At 45.5% G+C, this 13,347-nt stretch overlaps 1 protein-coding gene across 4 annotated transcripts in view; it reads left to right on the forward strand.

Annotated features, from left to right (window-relative positions):
- Positions 1-13,347, forward strand: part of ZFAND6 (zinc finger AN1-type containing 6) — a 44,307-nt gene that overhangs the window by 11,741 nt on the left and 19,219 nt on the right. The window contains exon 1 of one of the 4 annotated variants that reach the window (XM_067004035.1): positions 1,155-1,304. The exons of 2 other annotated variants lie outside the window; for them this stretch is intronic. The gene's annotated coding sequence lies outside the window, so the exon portion shown is untranslated. Of the gene's footprint in view, positions 1-1,154; positions 1,305-2,736; positions 2,761-13,347 lie in introns of those variants that run through there. One more of the 4 variants, XM_013192787.3, reaches the window with a different exon arrangement.

The raw sequence follows: 13,347 nt of genomic DNA on the forward strand, positions 1-13,347 counted from the left end.
CAGAAGTGTCCTGCAAGCGGCCTCACGGTTATCCTCAGGGGACTGGCTGACTTCCTAAAGTACTGTTGAAGTTCTGGCTCATGTACAGCGCGGGATTTAAGTGTAAGGGTTAACGTCTGGTTCTTACAGCTCATTTTAGGTTCTGCAGGGGAAGTTATGTAAATCTTGTTAAAGTTAACTCCGGTCTTGCAATGCTTTGTGCTCATTAACCTAACAGCTGTACGAACTGCTGCTTTCCAGTTCGGTTTGGCTTTGTGGGGCGATAGATCGCTCTAGAAGAGAAGGTAGCACAAACAGGTTACGTGACTGTTTTAGAGGAATCAGATGTCCTTCTCGATGGTGTTTTTTGTTCTTTTTGGTGGGACGTGCGGAACAGCTGTGCGCTAAGGTGTTTGAGCTTGATTAACGTGCACCGGGAAAGTTAAGGCAGATAGCCATGTTGCCGCACAGCCCCTAGCTAGAGCAGGGGGAGGCAGCTCCAGCGTGTCCCTAGGGGCAAGAACCGTCCTGTAAAGCAAGGACTTCTCCTCTCTCCCCGTGCTCAGCACAAACCAACCCCAGCACGTCCACGCAGACCAGCTTCACCCGGCTGACCCCCCTCAGCCGTTACAAACCCGCGAACGTGCTTCGGGAGGCGACCTTTTTGCGTTGCGCGGCGCTGGGAGGAAGCCGTGCCGCCGGCCGCCCGGGGAGCCTCGCAGCGCCCCGCCGCTCCTTTCGGCCTCGGCGAGCCCCGAGAGCTTCCAGCGGCTCCCGCAGCCGCTGCCCCCGAGGCGCCGCCCGCCTCTCGCCGTGCTGACTCACGCTTCGCAGCGCCGGGAGCCTCCTGCCAGCGGCCGCCGAGCCTATTTTTAGCCGGGCCGCCCCGCCGGCCCTTCCCCGGCCGCGAGCGGGGGCCGGGGGCAGCGGAGGGGCCGCGGGGGTCCCGCTGCTCCCGGGGGGGGGACCCCCTGGGTGGGGGGTGGGGGGACGCGGCGCCCAGCGCTGCCTCCCGTGGCGGCCGCCGGCGGGGTGCGGCCCCTTTAAGAGCCACCCCCCCCTCACCGGGGAGGGGGGGGGGGGTGCTCGAAGCGCTGCCTCAACCTAACCTGCTAGCGTGGAAAAAGTTCTTTAACTAACAGACGCGCCGCTCCACCAATCGGAGCGCGGAGCCGGGCCGGCGGGGCGGTGCCTTCCTTATCCTCCACCAATCGCGGCGGGGGCGGCGCGCGCAGGCTAGGTTGCGCCGGGAGAGCCCCCCCCGCCCCCCCCGCGGGAGCAAGAAGTGAAGTTGAGCCGGGGTCGGAGCGGGGAGCCGGGCGGCGGTAGGCACCTTCCCCTCGCGGCCGGGTCCTAGCGCCCCCCCGCCGGCCGGGGAGCAGAACAAAAGGGGCTCCGCGGGCAGCAGCCCGGCTGCCGGGGGGCTCCGCGGGAGGGGGGGGGGGGGGGGCTCGGGGCGCTCCGCCCGGCCTCGGGCACGGCCGGGAGCCCCGGGGGGAGCCGCAGCGGGCAGCGGCTCCAGCTCCGGCCCCTCGGGTCGCGCCCGGCTTCGGGCCAGCTCGCCGTGACAGCCGCTGCGGGGTCAGCCCGCGGCAGCGTTTGCTCGGAGCGGTTTTGTCTCAAATCGCCTATTGTTGTGCCGCCGAGCCCCGCTCCGCCGTTGTCTCGGGCTTCGCTCTCGCTCGCAGGAACGCCTCGCAGGTCCTCGGCGTGCAGAACAAAGATAGCTGGAAACTGCGCCGAGAAAGCGCGGTTCGCCGCCTCCTTTCTCTTCAGCTTGGCGGACAGCCGGGGCTCTGCTCACCGACGCGGGCAGGAGAATTGTGTTAGTGCCCCGGTCGGCAGGGAGGTGCTGCCCTCCCAGCCGGGGCTGGGGGTGAGCGGCTTCGGCTGCCGAATCGCTCCGGCTCTCGTGAATCCTCTGTTGTCCGACCGTAGCGAGCGGGTGTCTGCTCCGAGGGGAGGTTATTTTTAGTTTCCGCACCAGGTGTGTCATCTAAGGCCTTCCTAGCACTATTTTTAGCGATACTTGGTGCCTCCGAAAGACCTTTAGGAAGAGGACGAGTGTGATTTGCCACGGGTGGCATGGGATGAGGGTGAGAGGGAGGAGAGCAGGAAGTGGCGAGTCAGGAAGTCGGGGTTTTTAATGAGAATGAAGACTTTTTTGTTTTAATCGTCATCCTTTTGGTATCTTTGACAAGTATGTTAGACGAGGCCACATACAGAACAATGCTTTCAGAGCGATGATTATATTTTCTTGCTTCCCTAAATATTTCCTGTTGTTTACTTAAAATAAATAGAACAAACACTTGTGCCTGTACACGGCTGCTCCTGGGAACTGGAAAGAAATACTCGTGGCCCTAATACTTGTTGAGGCTAAGTAAGGAGTTTGACGGGATTTGTATGATTAGTCGAGATGACAGAAGAATGGCTGTGAAAACTGAGCAGCAGTCTTCCAAGCGGCAAAGGAAAGCTATTGTTTAAACCTCTAGCGAACATAAACAAAAGTGTGGCTATTAAAGTGTACCTCCTGCTTTCAGTTTTGTACTGAGCCATTTTGCTTACTCCAAAAATGCTGGTTGCGGATTACTTCTTTAAAAAATATGTCAAAGCACCATGACACGTTGGCATCTTGCCACACTTCATTGGCTTGTAGGTCTGAATTACTAATTTGCTTTTGCTATTTGTTTACACCGTTTCTTTTTGTTGTAGATTATATTTAAACCTTGGATATACTTCTTTAGAACGAGCAGTGACTGTGCCTAGTCCTTTAGGCGAGAGGTGAGCCAGATCTCTTGCATAAGGGGAGGTAATTAAGAAGGGGATATATACGTTTAAATCCCTGGGGTTTGATTCATTTCTTAACTTTACAACTGATGCTAGGCCGAGACTGAGTGGCTAGGTTTCACGTCTCGGGTGAGGGCAAGAAGAATAGAATAGTTTGCTTTCGTTCCTATAAATCATGGTATGAGTACGTGCATTAGACTTGCTCAAACAAACTGGAGCAAACTCAGGTGTTTGTGTGCTGTTGAATACTATGTTTGGCCAAAAGCTGGTTTTGCTTAAAACAGAAGAAAAGCTGCGTGCATCAGGCAACGCGAATTGTATTGCTCGGTGTTTGAGTAGCAGTTCTTCTCTGGTCCCCTCTGCCCCCCAACTTAGGAAAGAGAGATTATCTGGGGCCAATTTTACTGATGTATTCAGTGCAGAAGTGAAGTGCTCAACTCTCTCACCACATGTATACAATTCTAATGCAGGCAGTTTGTAGAAAGCAAATCTGCCCTAAAGGATAAACATACCACTTTGCTGGCACAGCTGTACAACTTCTGTATTCAGGCTACAGCAAATGTTTCTTGCCTGCGTTCAGAGCCGTCGCTGGCAGGACCCGTGTTGTCCCCGCGCGCCGATTGGTTGCTCCAGCACTCCTTGTTCAGAAAAACCTTCTCCCGCACATGCTCCATCTGCAAGCCTTAAACACTGTGAGTGTCGTGTGCTGTGGGATTTACATGTCTGCTTCTTGCGCCAGGATGGGATATGCATCTCTGATGCGAATAAGAGATTCACACAGTGATTGTCAGCCTGTACAAAATTCAGGGCCGGACCTTGTCTCCTCTGTTGGTGAGGCAGAGAGGACCTGTGCTCTTTTGTCTGTTGGCATCTCTTCCCAATGCTGTGACGCGGGTGGCTCTCCGCTCGCTGGGATGGTCGCCCCGCACTCCGCTTCCATGTAATGCTTCCTGGAGAAGGCTGTGCACCTCCCCCTGGGACAGTTGTTGTAAAACATGCCGGTAGCCTTAGGGAGGGCAGCTGTCCACCCTGCAAACAGTCAGGTGGGCTTCAGGGCCCTGCTTGCTTGTCGAGTGCTTTCTGCTCCGTGTGGTGCCTCCTGCTGCCCTCCCAGTGCAGTGGGTCCTGTGGGCGCTGGGGGTGAAGCCAACGAGGCTCGCTTAAATTGTTCTAAATTAGTGGCTCGAGCCAACCCAACTGGCTCTTTTCCCTTACTCTTCCTTCCCGTATTCCCCAAGTGCTTCAGGGATCATTTCTGCTAATTGCTTTGTGCCCAAGGCGCAAGGGAGGGAAGTGGGTGAATAATGTCATCTCAGAGAACTTCAGCCCTACCAGAAAGGGACATCTGTCCATGGTTTTAGACGTGGGTTATGCCTGCTAACAGGTTTCGTTGCAGTTCCTAGGAGAGACACGGTGAAGGGGTGAGTAGCTGTTGATCGTTACAGCGGTGCTGGTGCAGAGAAGGTTGGTACTGGAGGTACGGCCCTGGTGGACAGATACAAGGCTCCTCGAGGAGATGGTTGCTCTCCTCTGGTGTGGAGCCCAGTCTGGGTGGGGCGGATGATCAGGCCGGTGATGTTTACGTTGTAGTAAGGTTTTGTGAAAATAAGCAGTTAATTACACATGGCCAACAAAGGAATAGGAACAGCTAAGGTAAGGGACTGTCCTTGCTTTAAAATCAATTTAACAGAGGCATGAAAGGTTTAAGTTTTTTTAAACCTACCTTTTTTTTTTTTTTACCTTTAGAAATATCAGGAACATTGTCTTTCTTCCCTGTTCTTGTTGGATGTCTCAGATGTGTCATAAGCTTCTCAGCCCTTAATTGAAGGGGTGGGGTGATATATTTTTAACAGATCCCTTCCAACTGTGTTTATAGGGCTTTTGAGTTAAATAGAGATTAGCAAAAACAAAGCCGTGACAGTGTAAAAAATTGTTTCTCCTCAATCAAGTTGTATTTGCTTGTGCATTCTGCGGTTGTTGACAGAAACTCAGGTTTTGTGCATCTGAAAAGTAACTTTTCTAGCTATTAAATTATACATCGAGATAAACCAAGTTAAATCCTAACTTCATCCATCTTCTGTTCCATTTAGATCAACTTGAGAAAATGTTTTGAGCATTACTTAAACAAATGAACTCTTGCATTTGTGTATTTCCTAAAAATAGTTCCTTTTTAAGCAAGTTTCATTAAATATATGGCTCTTCCTTTAACTTAATGGTTCAGCAATCTTACAGAAGCCGAAACTGTCTCCACTCTGGTCTCCAAGCTGAAGACCACCCCTGCTCCGCTGTTCCGCCCTGTCAGGATATATTTGTGTCACAGCACTCTAACCTTCAGGGTATGGTATTTGTCAGTCTGAAATGTAATAATCCTGTATCTGTAGAACGAAACTATAAACAGTGCGGCTGACTTGGCAGGCCCTGACAACCACCTGAACGGTTTAACTAGCCCAGGGTTTAAGACAACACCGCGGTGGTGCGTCCTGTGATTCACAGTGCTAATGCATTTTTATCCATGTGAAGGATTAGGGAAACAAATATAAACTTCATTATCAAATTAATGTGGAAGCTTAATAGCAGGATTTTTGAGGACAGAAGTGAGGTGCTCTCAGCTTGGTTAAATGTTTTGCGTTGGGCGTGTTTTGTTTTTTTCAAACAATGACTTGACTTTTCACCATTAGCTTGAACAAGGCAGAAGGCTGGACAGCGTATGCTGTTGAATACATGCACAAAATCAGGCTGAAAATACTGCATGGGGAAGACAGCTGCTTTAGCTGCTGACACCGAAGGCTTTAAATTTTTGGAGGTGAGAGGCAAAAAGAGTATCACTGATTTTACAGACAAAACTACAGAGCTTCTGTAAGTAAATTGGGCAGTTTCATGCCTTTTTATACACAAGTCTTATCTTTGAGTTAGATTGCCTGAAGAAAACGTTTAACCAGTTGTTGATCGTGCTGTTTCTTGAGGGCAGGGCAGATGAGGCTGCAAAGAAGGATGAAATTGTCTCTACAATCTCCTATGTGAATTTAAGATGGTTTTTCTAAAATGATGATATGGAATCAGGATCTTTAGTGCAATGTAACTTTACCACGTAGTAGAATATTTTCTGTGCAACAGAAGCGTCTTGCATTACAGCCTTATCAAGGCAGGGGCAAAGGAAGTGACTGTGTTGTGAGTGTTTAGAAACTGAAACACTTGCAGGTTGTTCTTCCTGCCTAGTTAGTTCTCTAAGTGAAATTTACAAGACTTATGCTGGGCCTCTACCATCCGAATGTCATGCTAGTATAATGTACTGTTGGGTATTGGTGTTCGGTCCTTGAATAAGTGATTTTGTAGGGACTAATTAGGATTAGTTATCAACCAAATGTTACTGTCTTGGGGAAAAATAACTAGAAAAGTAATTATTTTAGTGCTTGTTATGTCAAAACCATTTGATTTCATACCTGAAAAAAGTGTCAACATGGGCAGACTTACCTAGAAAAGTTTTTAGGGAAGAGACTAGAGAATTGCTCAACTGGGTTGTTTTGAATATCAGTATGTTTTCATGGGCTTTGTTTAAAGTATCCTGGAAGAGCAGGAAGGAGGCATTAGTAACGATAGGTCAAGGTAAGTGTGTCATTAGTTACATAATAAACACTGTCAGCTGAGTGTGACAAACTGTGCTGAGGCTGAGACCAATACTCAGATCAAGGAGTATTTGATCTGTTGTGGACTGGCCTAGCAGCAGTGCGTGAATATTTTGCCTTCCTAATAAGTCTAGTGAAACTTGGCGTAGGGCTTTGATTTCAATTGAAAACTCTTGAGCATAGCAGTGGAGTAATTGACTAGCTTCTAACCTTTTTTTTTTGGAGGAGCGTCAACAAACAAACTCAACAAAAACAAACGAACAAAACCCCCTGAAATTCAAGTCTAATTTCACACTCCAGTCACTTAGCTGATTGTTGCCTTCCTGTGTTTTCTTTTCTCTAACTTGGTGTCTGTGAAACTTTTGGCTGTTTTGCTCTGTCTTTTTGATCCTATTGCAAGAGTTAGCTTGTTGTTCTTCAAAGTCACATGTGACCCATGGTCTTAAGTTTATACCTAGTCATTCTGTATCTAAATAAATCCCTGATTAGTTGTTACCTACTTATCCTTCTATCTTTTACCACAGATTGCCCACTGCGCAGGCAAAATGCTTGAAATATCAGTCCGTCTGTTCTGTTGAGGAATATTTCTGTCCTTGATGCAGCTATGACACCTTAATTTCTCAAACTGTCAAGGCCTGAGATGAAGAATTTGCTGAAACTTCTTTGTATGAGCTGATAGCTCTATCTGGTGAACTTGCGCAGGGTGGCACATACAAAGTAAAAGGCATGTTGTGGTATTGCTGGGTTTTCTTAAGCAGCATCAGTGCTATTTATTAAAATAGGAGAAATTCTTCTCTTAAAATCCAGGGTTATGGGTGAAATTAGTGATTTTTATGCAAGGGATACAAATACTCTTCAACACTGGTAATTTTTGTGTGTGTTCCCATCAGAAAAGGAGTGTGAGACACGTTTCTGGGAGACAATGCCAGTGCACTGCCACAGCTTGAAAAACAAATGGTACTCATGGAATTAGCCTAATGTAACGTAGCAGCTGAAGCTGTGATGCATGCGAATGTGTCTGAAGGGCTCTGGTCTTGCTGATCTCCCATGTATTTCTGACCTTATGCCTTAATAAATGGGGTATATTGTGTCCTTTTTTCCAATGTTTCCTGATAGAAGTCCTGTTGGCCAGTATTTATGAATGAAAGGGAACGAGTGCTGTGATAGAAAGCCATGCAGTTACACAAAATGAGGTTTGATGTCTTCTGAGCAGGTTCTGTATCACACGTTAGAACGGATGAAGTGGCCTTAGTATGCTAAGCAAAGTAATTGAAGTGAGATCTGGCTTGTGTTTTTCTACTTCTCCTTTAGATCATGAATTTTCCTTTCTCTGGAAGGTGTTGTTACTCTGTCATGTGTCGATCTGTTCTCTGGCAGAATACAATCACTATGGCAAGAGAAGAAGTCAGATGTATTTAAAGAATTATTGTTCAAAATGCAAATTTCTTCTCATATGGGTGGATGAAAAAGGGGGAATCCCAGAGCACTGCTTAACAGCTCAGTCCTTTGGATACAAGTCCCTCCCTTAAAGCTATTTATGGCTGTATTTTTCTTTGTAGAATTGTAAAAAGAACTCTGTACAAAGGTACCATCATATTAAATGGGAGACAGTGGCATCCAGCCATGCTATTTTTAGGCTATTGTGCTCTTAACTTGCTGATCTGAGTGTTCTGGGCAGTGAGCGGGGGAGACCTCGTACTAGAAATGCCTGCTCATGGAGTTGAATCTAGTCTGAAAACTGAATAGCAAACTTGGTTGTCAGAAAAGCAGGTCGGAGTTGTACCTGAAGTGAATATTAGTAAGTGAAAAGTGTGATTAAAGCACAATGCCTGCAACGTAGACTTTTACTCGAAAGCTGGCAGTTAGCTCTGGCTTTTGTCCTGCTCAGGTTGAGTAACTGAAATCTATGCAGTCTGTTCTGTATGGGCTAAGAAAAGAAGTAGAAAAAAACTGATAGTCTGTTCCGTGATGGCAATGGGAAAAATGCCAGTTGTCCTCAGTTAAGTTTCTTCCAATAGTTCTTAAGCTTTTCCTAAACGCTGTGACAGCCACTCCATCTGAGCAAGTGGTATAGTTTTAGAAACCTTCAGAAGGGAGGGTGCCTTACACTTGGTGAATTTCAGATTATTCTTTAACTTTTCATCTATTAATCTGACACTACCTCAGATAGTTAAGGCTGCAATAAGGCATTTCATATCTAATTTCCACCCTGGCCTCTTTGTGCCATATGCAGCTTTCATCTTTTCTTGACTTCCACTATGGCTGAAGCTGTGCCTTAGAGTTGAGGTCCAATACCACTTCGATAGTTCCACCTTTCTGCAGCAGAGCAATGCTACCTTGACTACTGGTACAGAACTGTAGAGCTGCGCAGTGAACCAGATGCAGGAACCCCTCCGGGCTCTGGAAGAACAAAGTCTTCGAGGTAAATCAGTTCCTGGTGTGCTGACATTAAGCTTAAGTTTACCCATACCATGAAACCACTGCACTGGTTAGGTGGAAGTACGAATTGGATGCACATTTGTTGGTTGCACTTGGCTGCTCATTGGTTGCAGTGTTTCAAGCAGTGTGGCAGTTGAAAGGAAACTAAGGAAAGAGACATGATTTCATGGTTAGTGTGACCAGTTAGCTGATATAGCCATGTATTTGGTGCAACGTGGCAGTAAATGTTGAGGGATGGATAAATATCAGTTGCCCAGCATGGTGGCTGCTGCTCAGCTGTGTAATATTTTTGTATGTTTGGTGCAGGGTGATTGGTTTTACTATTTAGACAATTCAGTAACTTGTTTGGCATCATGTAAGCTGGCTTCCCTTACGATTGAAAAAACACAACAACAAAACTGGAATCTCATTGGGGTTAAAACAAAGTAGCACCTTTGAATCCTTGGCTAAATTTAAGTGCATTGCAAAAGACCAGGAATGCAGCTTTGCCACAGGGAACATTATACTTATACCCCTTTTGCTGAAAACTTGTCCCTAAATACCCTGTTTGTTTGGACAGGCTTTAGCTTTAGGTTAAATTCCCCATCAAACCACAGTAAGGGTATTGTATAATTTTGAACACTTAAATTAGACATAGTGCATCATTCTAAATAGAACAACACATCATCCATGATAATCACAATGTTCTTGGAAGTTAAGTTGAATTCAAGATGCCCTAACCAGAAGTGATGATGATGATCCTTTTATTTATTAACATCTAGGAACCCTAATATTAGAGCAGGACCTCCCTGAGCATTAGGCCTATGCAGAACTGTAGCATTATGAGCTAATTAAAATTCTACATGGTGCTGTTTACAAAAACAAATTATAATGTGTTTTGTGCTTACTGTCAGTTCTCAGCAACAGGTGTTTTGTTAGCAAGAAGCTGTCTATTTTGGGAACTCGTGTTAAAGCGGCTTTTATCTCTTCTGGGTTTGATATGCTTAAAATAAGTGAAACTTATGCTGTATTGTGAGAAGATTACTTATTCACTGAATATCAAAAGAAGCGATTACTGAATCTGTATCTATTCTTTTAGTAATTATATGGGTAATCTTGTAAGTGTTTGAATCTTCCCTACGTATTATTTTTTATCAGTTTGTAAATCCAAACCTGTTTTGAAACACAGCATGAAAGAGAGTTTATGGAGTTGCCCTCTGTGTACGTCCCTTAAACTTGGGTCTGGTATTGTAAAGGAATGTAGGGAATTTTAGGATCTTCTAATTTTACCCAACCCCTGATTTCTGAAATGGCTGACTGTGCTGTGTGGTGCCAAGGCAAGCCAAATGTGGCTTTGTCTTGCCTGTTTCAGAGTAAGCTGTCTTGTCATTTCTGGAGCACTTTGAGAATTTATTTGAAACCTGACAGATTAATGACATGCCTTCTTTTAATTTATAGAGCTATGATAGAAATATGGAGAGTAACTTGAGGATTCCTGCAGTCTTTGGCTCCAGGCACCTCAATGCCAAAGTAGAGCTATGAGATAGCACTCTCTAGAGTTTGTGCCGGGGAAGAAGAGGGCTAACCCAGCAGCTCCTGCAGCGTGACACCAGTTCAGCTACACTTGATGGAAACTGGTTTGTGCAAGCTCAGGTGGCAGGCTGCTGGAAAGCAGTTACTGAGATGGTTTGGTTTTCTGATGGGTGTAACTCTACAATCGTTGTTCCTCCTGAGCAGACGCCTGAACAGCACTGCCTAAAATTTGTGCTCTTTTATTCATGTTTATGTATTCTATCACCATAATAACTTCACATAAGGTTTCTGTGGCCCTCCTGTCAGAGACAGCCATCTTCTGAAAACGAACCTGCTACCTCTAGTCTCAAATCGTAGGTGAACTGGGTAGGCTAGACTAAGCAAGTGCAACTTCACATTTTGGAAGAAAGAAGCCTTTGTGTCTCCTTTGGCTTGCGTACTGACTAAGGGTGGTTGGGTAGGACAGCATGACCAGTAGGGTGCTGGCCGGTGTCCTCCCTGCGTTCCTCAGATATGCCTCTTGGACTTCTCCCAGAGATAGCGTTACAAAAGCAGCTTCCAGAAACATGACCTGCTCTTTTCTCTTGCTCACTTTTCTTGGCCTGTAATTCAAGCAAAAGTTGTCTTTTGCTTTGTACAAAATAACTGTAGTTACTGTGTTGCTCTTGGTGCTTTCAATGTTTAACTAGTTATCTTTATTGAAGGTCCCTGTCCTGTGTTACTGTAAACAAGTGTGTCCTGCTCCAAGGGCTACTGGCTATTTTTTCTCTTGAATGGTAGAAGTGATTTTTGTGCTCCGCAGTTATTTTTATTTTTTTTAACTTGCATTTAGGTTGACCTCTCCGAAAAGGCAGCTTTGTCAGCTTAGATTTTCTAACAATCATCACTGAAGAGGCCAAAGCTTTGAGCTAGCGGTGGTGTTTCTGAAAGCTGCTAGGTACTTCTCTGGGCTGGAGTTTCCTGCTTTACCTGGGACTGTCTACAAGGGTATTGTGCTGCTAGGGAATGAGAATTAAAGAAGCAGCTGTTGGGTCTTCTGCCAGACTTGTGTCTCTTTGAATTTCACAAAGTTTGGATAATGCCATACACGAGGGCCTAACGCTAATAAAGCTGCGGTGTTGGTCTTGATGAACTAAGAAATCCAAACATTATTTTTAGTACATCTAAACACACAAACCTTGGTATCTTGAGTTGTACTTTGCTGCTTTAGTCTCTGTGTGAAATACATCCAAGATAGGAAGATTCTTGAAGTTTTTATACAGAGTACTGCATTTAGTCTTGTAAGGTGCTGCTGGGGTAACATCTGGTACCAAAAGCCTGTAGCTCCCTGTGGCAGCTTTCTGGAATTCCAGCGCTCATGAAACAACTTTTGTCTGTGCTCTACCTCTTAGAAATCCCATCTAAGTGACATGTGACTCCTTGTACTAGTCAATAAACCATACATGTTACCATTCTCATTATTTTTAGGATTGAGCCTTCAGTAGAGTGGTGACCATCGTGGAATTGCCACTTTATTTGGTATGGTGAAGGTAGTAAAAGGTTTGGAGACAAGAACAACTTGCTTCTGTTGTCTGTAGACATACTTAGCGGTCACTGCAAGTAACTTGATGCGTTTGTATGAGGGGAATGAGTTTCTAAAGTGCCTTGTTTTACAGAAGCTAATCTTTGGTTCTCGTAATCCGTACTTTGCAAAGGTTGAACATGGCCACAAGTAAACAAAGTAACATCTATTAATAGTGTATGCAGGCAAGCATGGAAAGCTGAATCCTTATTATCAACGAACTTCTTGATACCAGTATAGAATCTGCATCTTTATTCTTCCCTACTAAGAGCAAAGAGGTGGTCGTGAAATGTTCTCTTGTTCCTCGTGTAACCTTGAGTGCAAGAGCAGGCAGCTGAAGTTAACAATATAAACTCCTTAACACTGGGGCTTTGTCTATACCGAGTGTTCCTGGGTTGTGCAATGATGTAACGCTGTTTGTACGGTACTCTGGCTCAGAGCAGTTATGAAAGTTGCTGATGTTCCTTCCCTTCGTAAGACCTGTACTCTGTGTTTTCTGTCCACCTTCTGTTTCTGAGACTGCACTTTGTTGTGGCTTTTTCTACCAGTGTGATTCTGAACTATGTGAGTAAGCAGTCTTTCTCCCATCTTAAATCTGGGATTTATGCTGTAGGGTGAGTGTAGCTTTCTCGAGGGCCCAAACTTTACTTATATTTTAATTTTTGTACTGAAAAATCTGAACTAGCTACCTACTTAGAATTAGAAGTGGAGAAAAGACTCTTTCCATTTTTTTGGTAAAGTTTCTGCATGGAGTGCCTAATATAAGTGCTTGTTTTTATCCTAAAATAAGTCTATGCATGAAACAAAAATAAAAAGCTGTTCAACAGGAATAGACTGGAACACAAGTAGATATTAGATGACTTGTCAAGTGAGTTGCAAGAACATGTTACGCAAGTCTTTGGTCACTAGTTTGAATATTATGTTTTCAATATTAAGTCATTACATAAAATCTGCTTCAGTAGCTCAAGTTGCAATTTAAAGCTGCATTTAGTTGTGAGCAGGAGGAGAACTTGGGGCCTACTGGAGTCAACTGAAAGCTTTAAAACGCAGGGATTCTCTGGGTGTTGAGGAAGTTAGATAACTCCTGTGTTTTGAAAAATGCAGCAGCTGTGTGTTCTGCTGCTACACGAACAAAGAGGTCACTGCCCTTACAGATCTGCTTGCATAGTTGGTCCTTAACCATATTCACTTTTTTTTAACCCAGAGCGTTCTGATGAAACTGGGTCAGAGTGTAACTCCGCATGCAGCTACGCTGGCAAATCTGAACCAGCTGGAGTGTTTTAGCCAGGGTGAGCTGTAGATGAAATGACATGTCTGACTGCAACCAGAAAGCTGGGCTGAGCCTTACTGACTGAGGCCCCTATTCAAATCTGCCAGTTCTTCTTGGCTCCCTAGCAAGTTGCTGGGACATGGCAATGCCTTAAAGCAGCTACAAGTATCTGCTCT

This window comes from Anser cygnoides, chromosome 11 (genome assembly GCF_040182565.1).
Source record: "Anser cygnoides isolate HZ-2024a breed goose chromosome 11, Taihu_goose_T2T_genome, whole genome shotgun sequence".
NCBI lineage: Eukaryota > Metazoa > Chordata > Aves > Anseriformes > Anatidae > Anser > Anser cygnoides.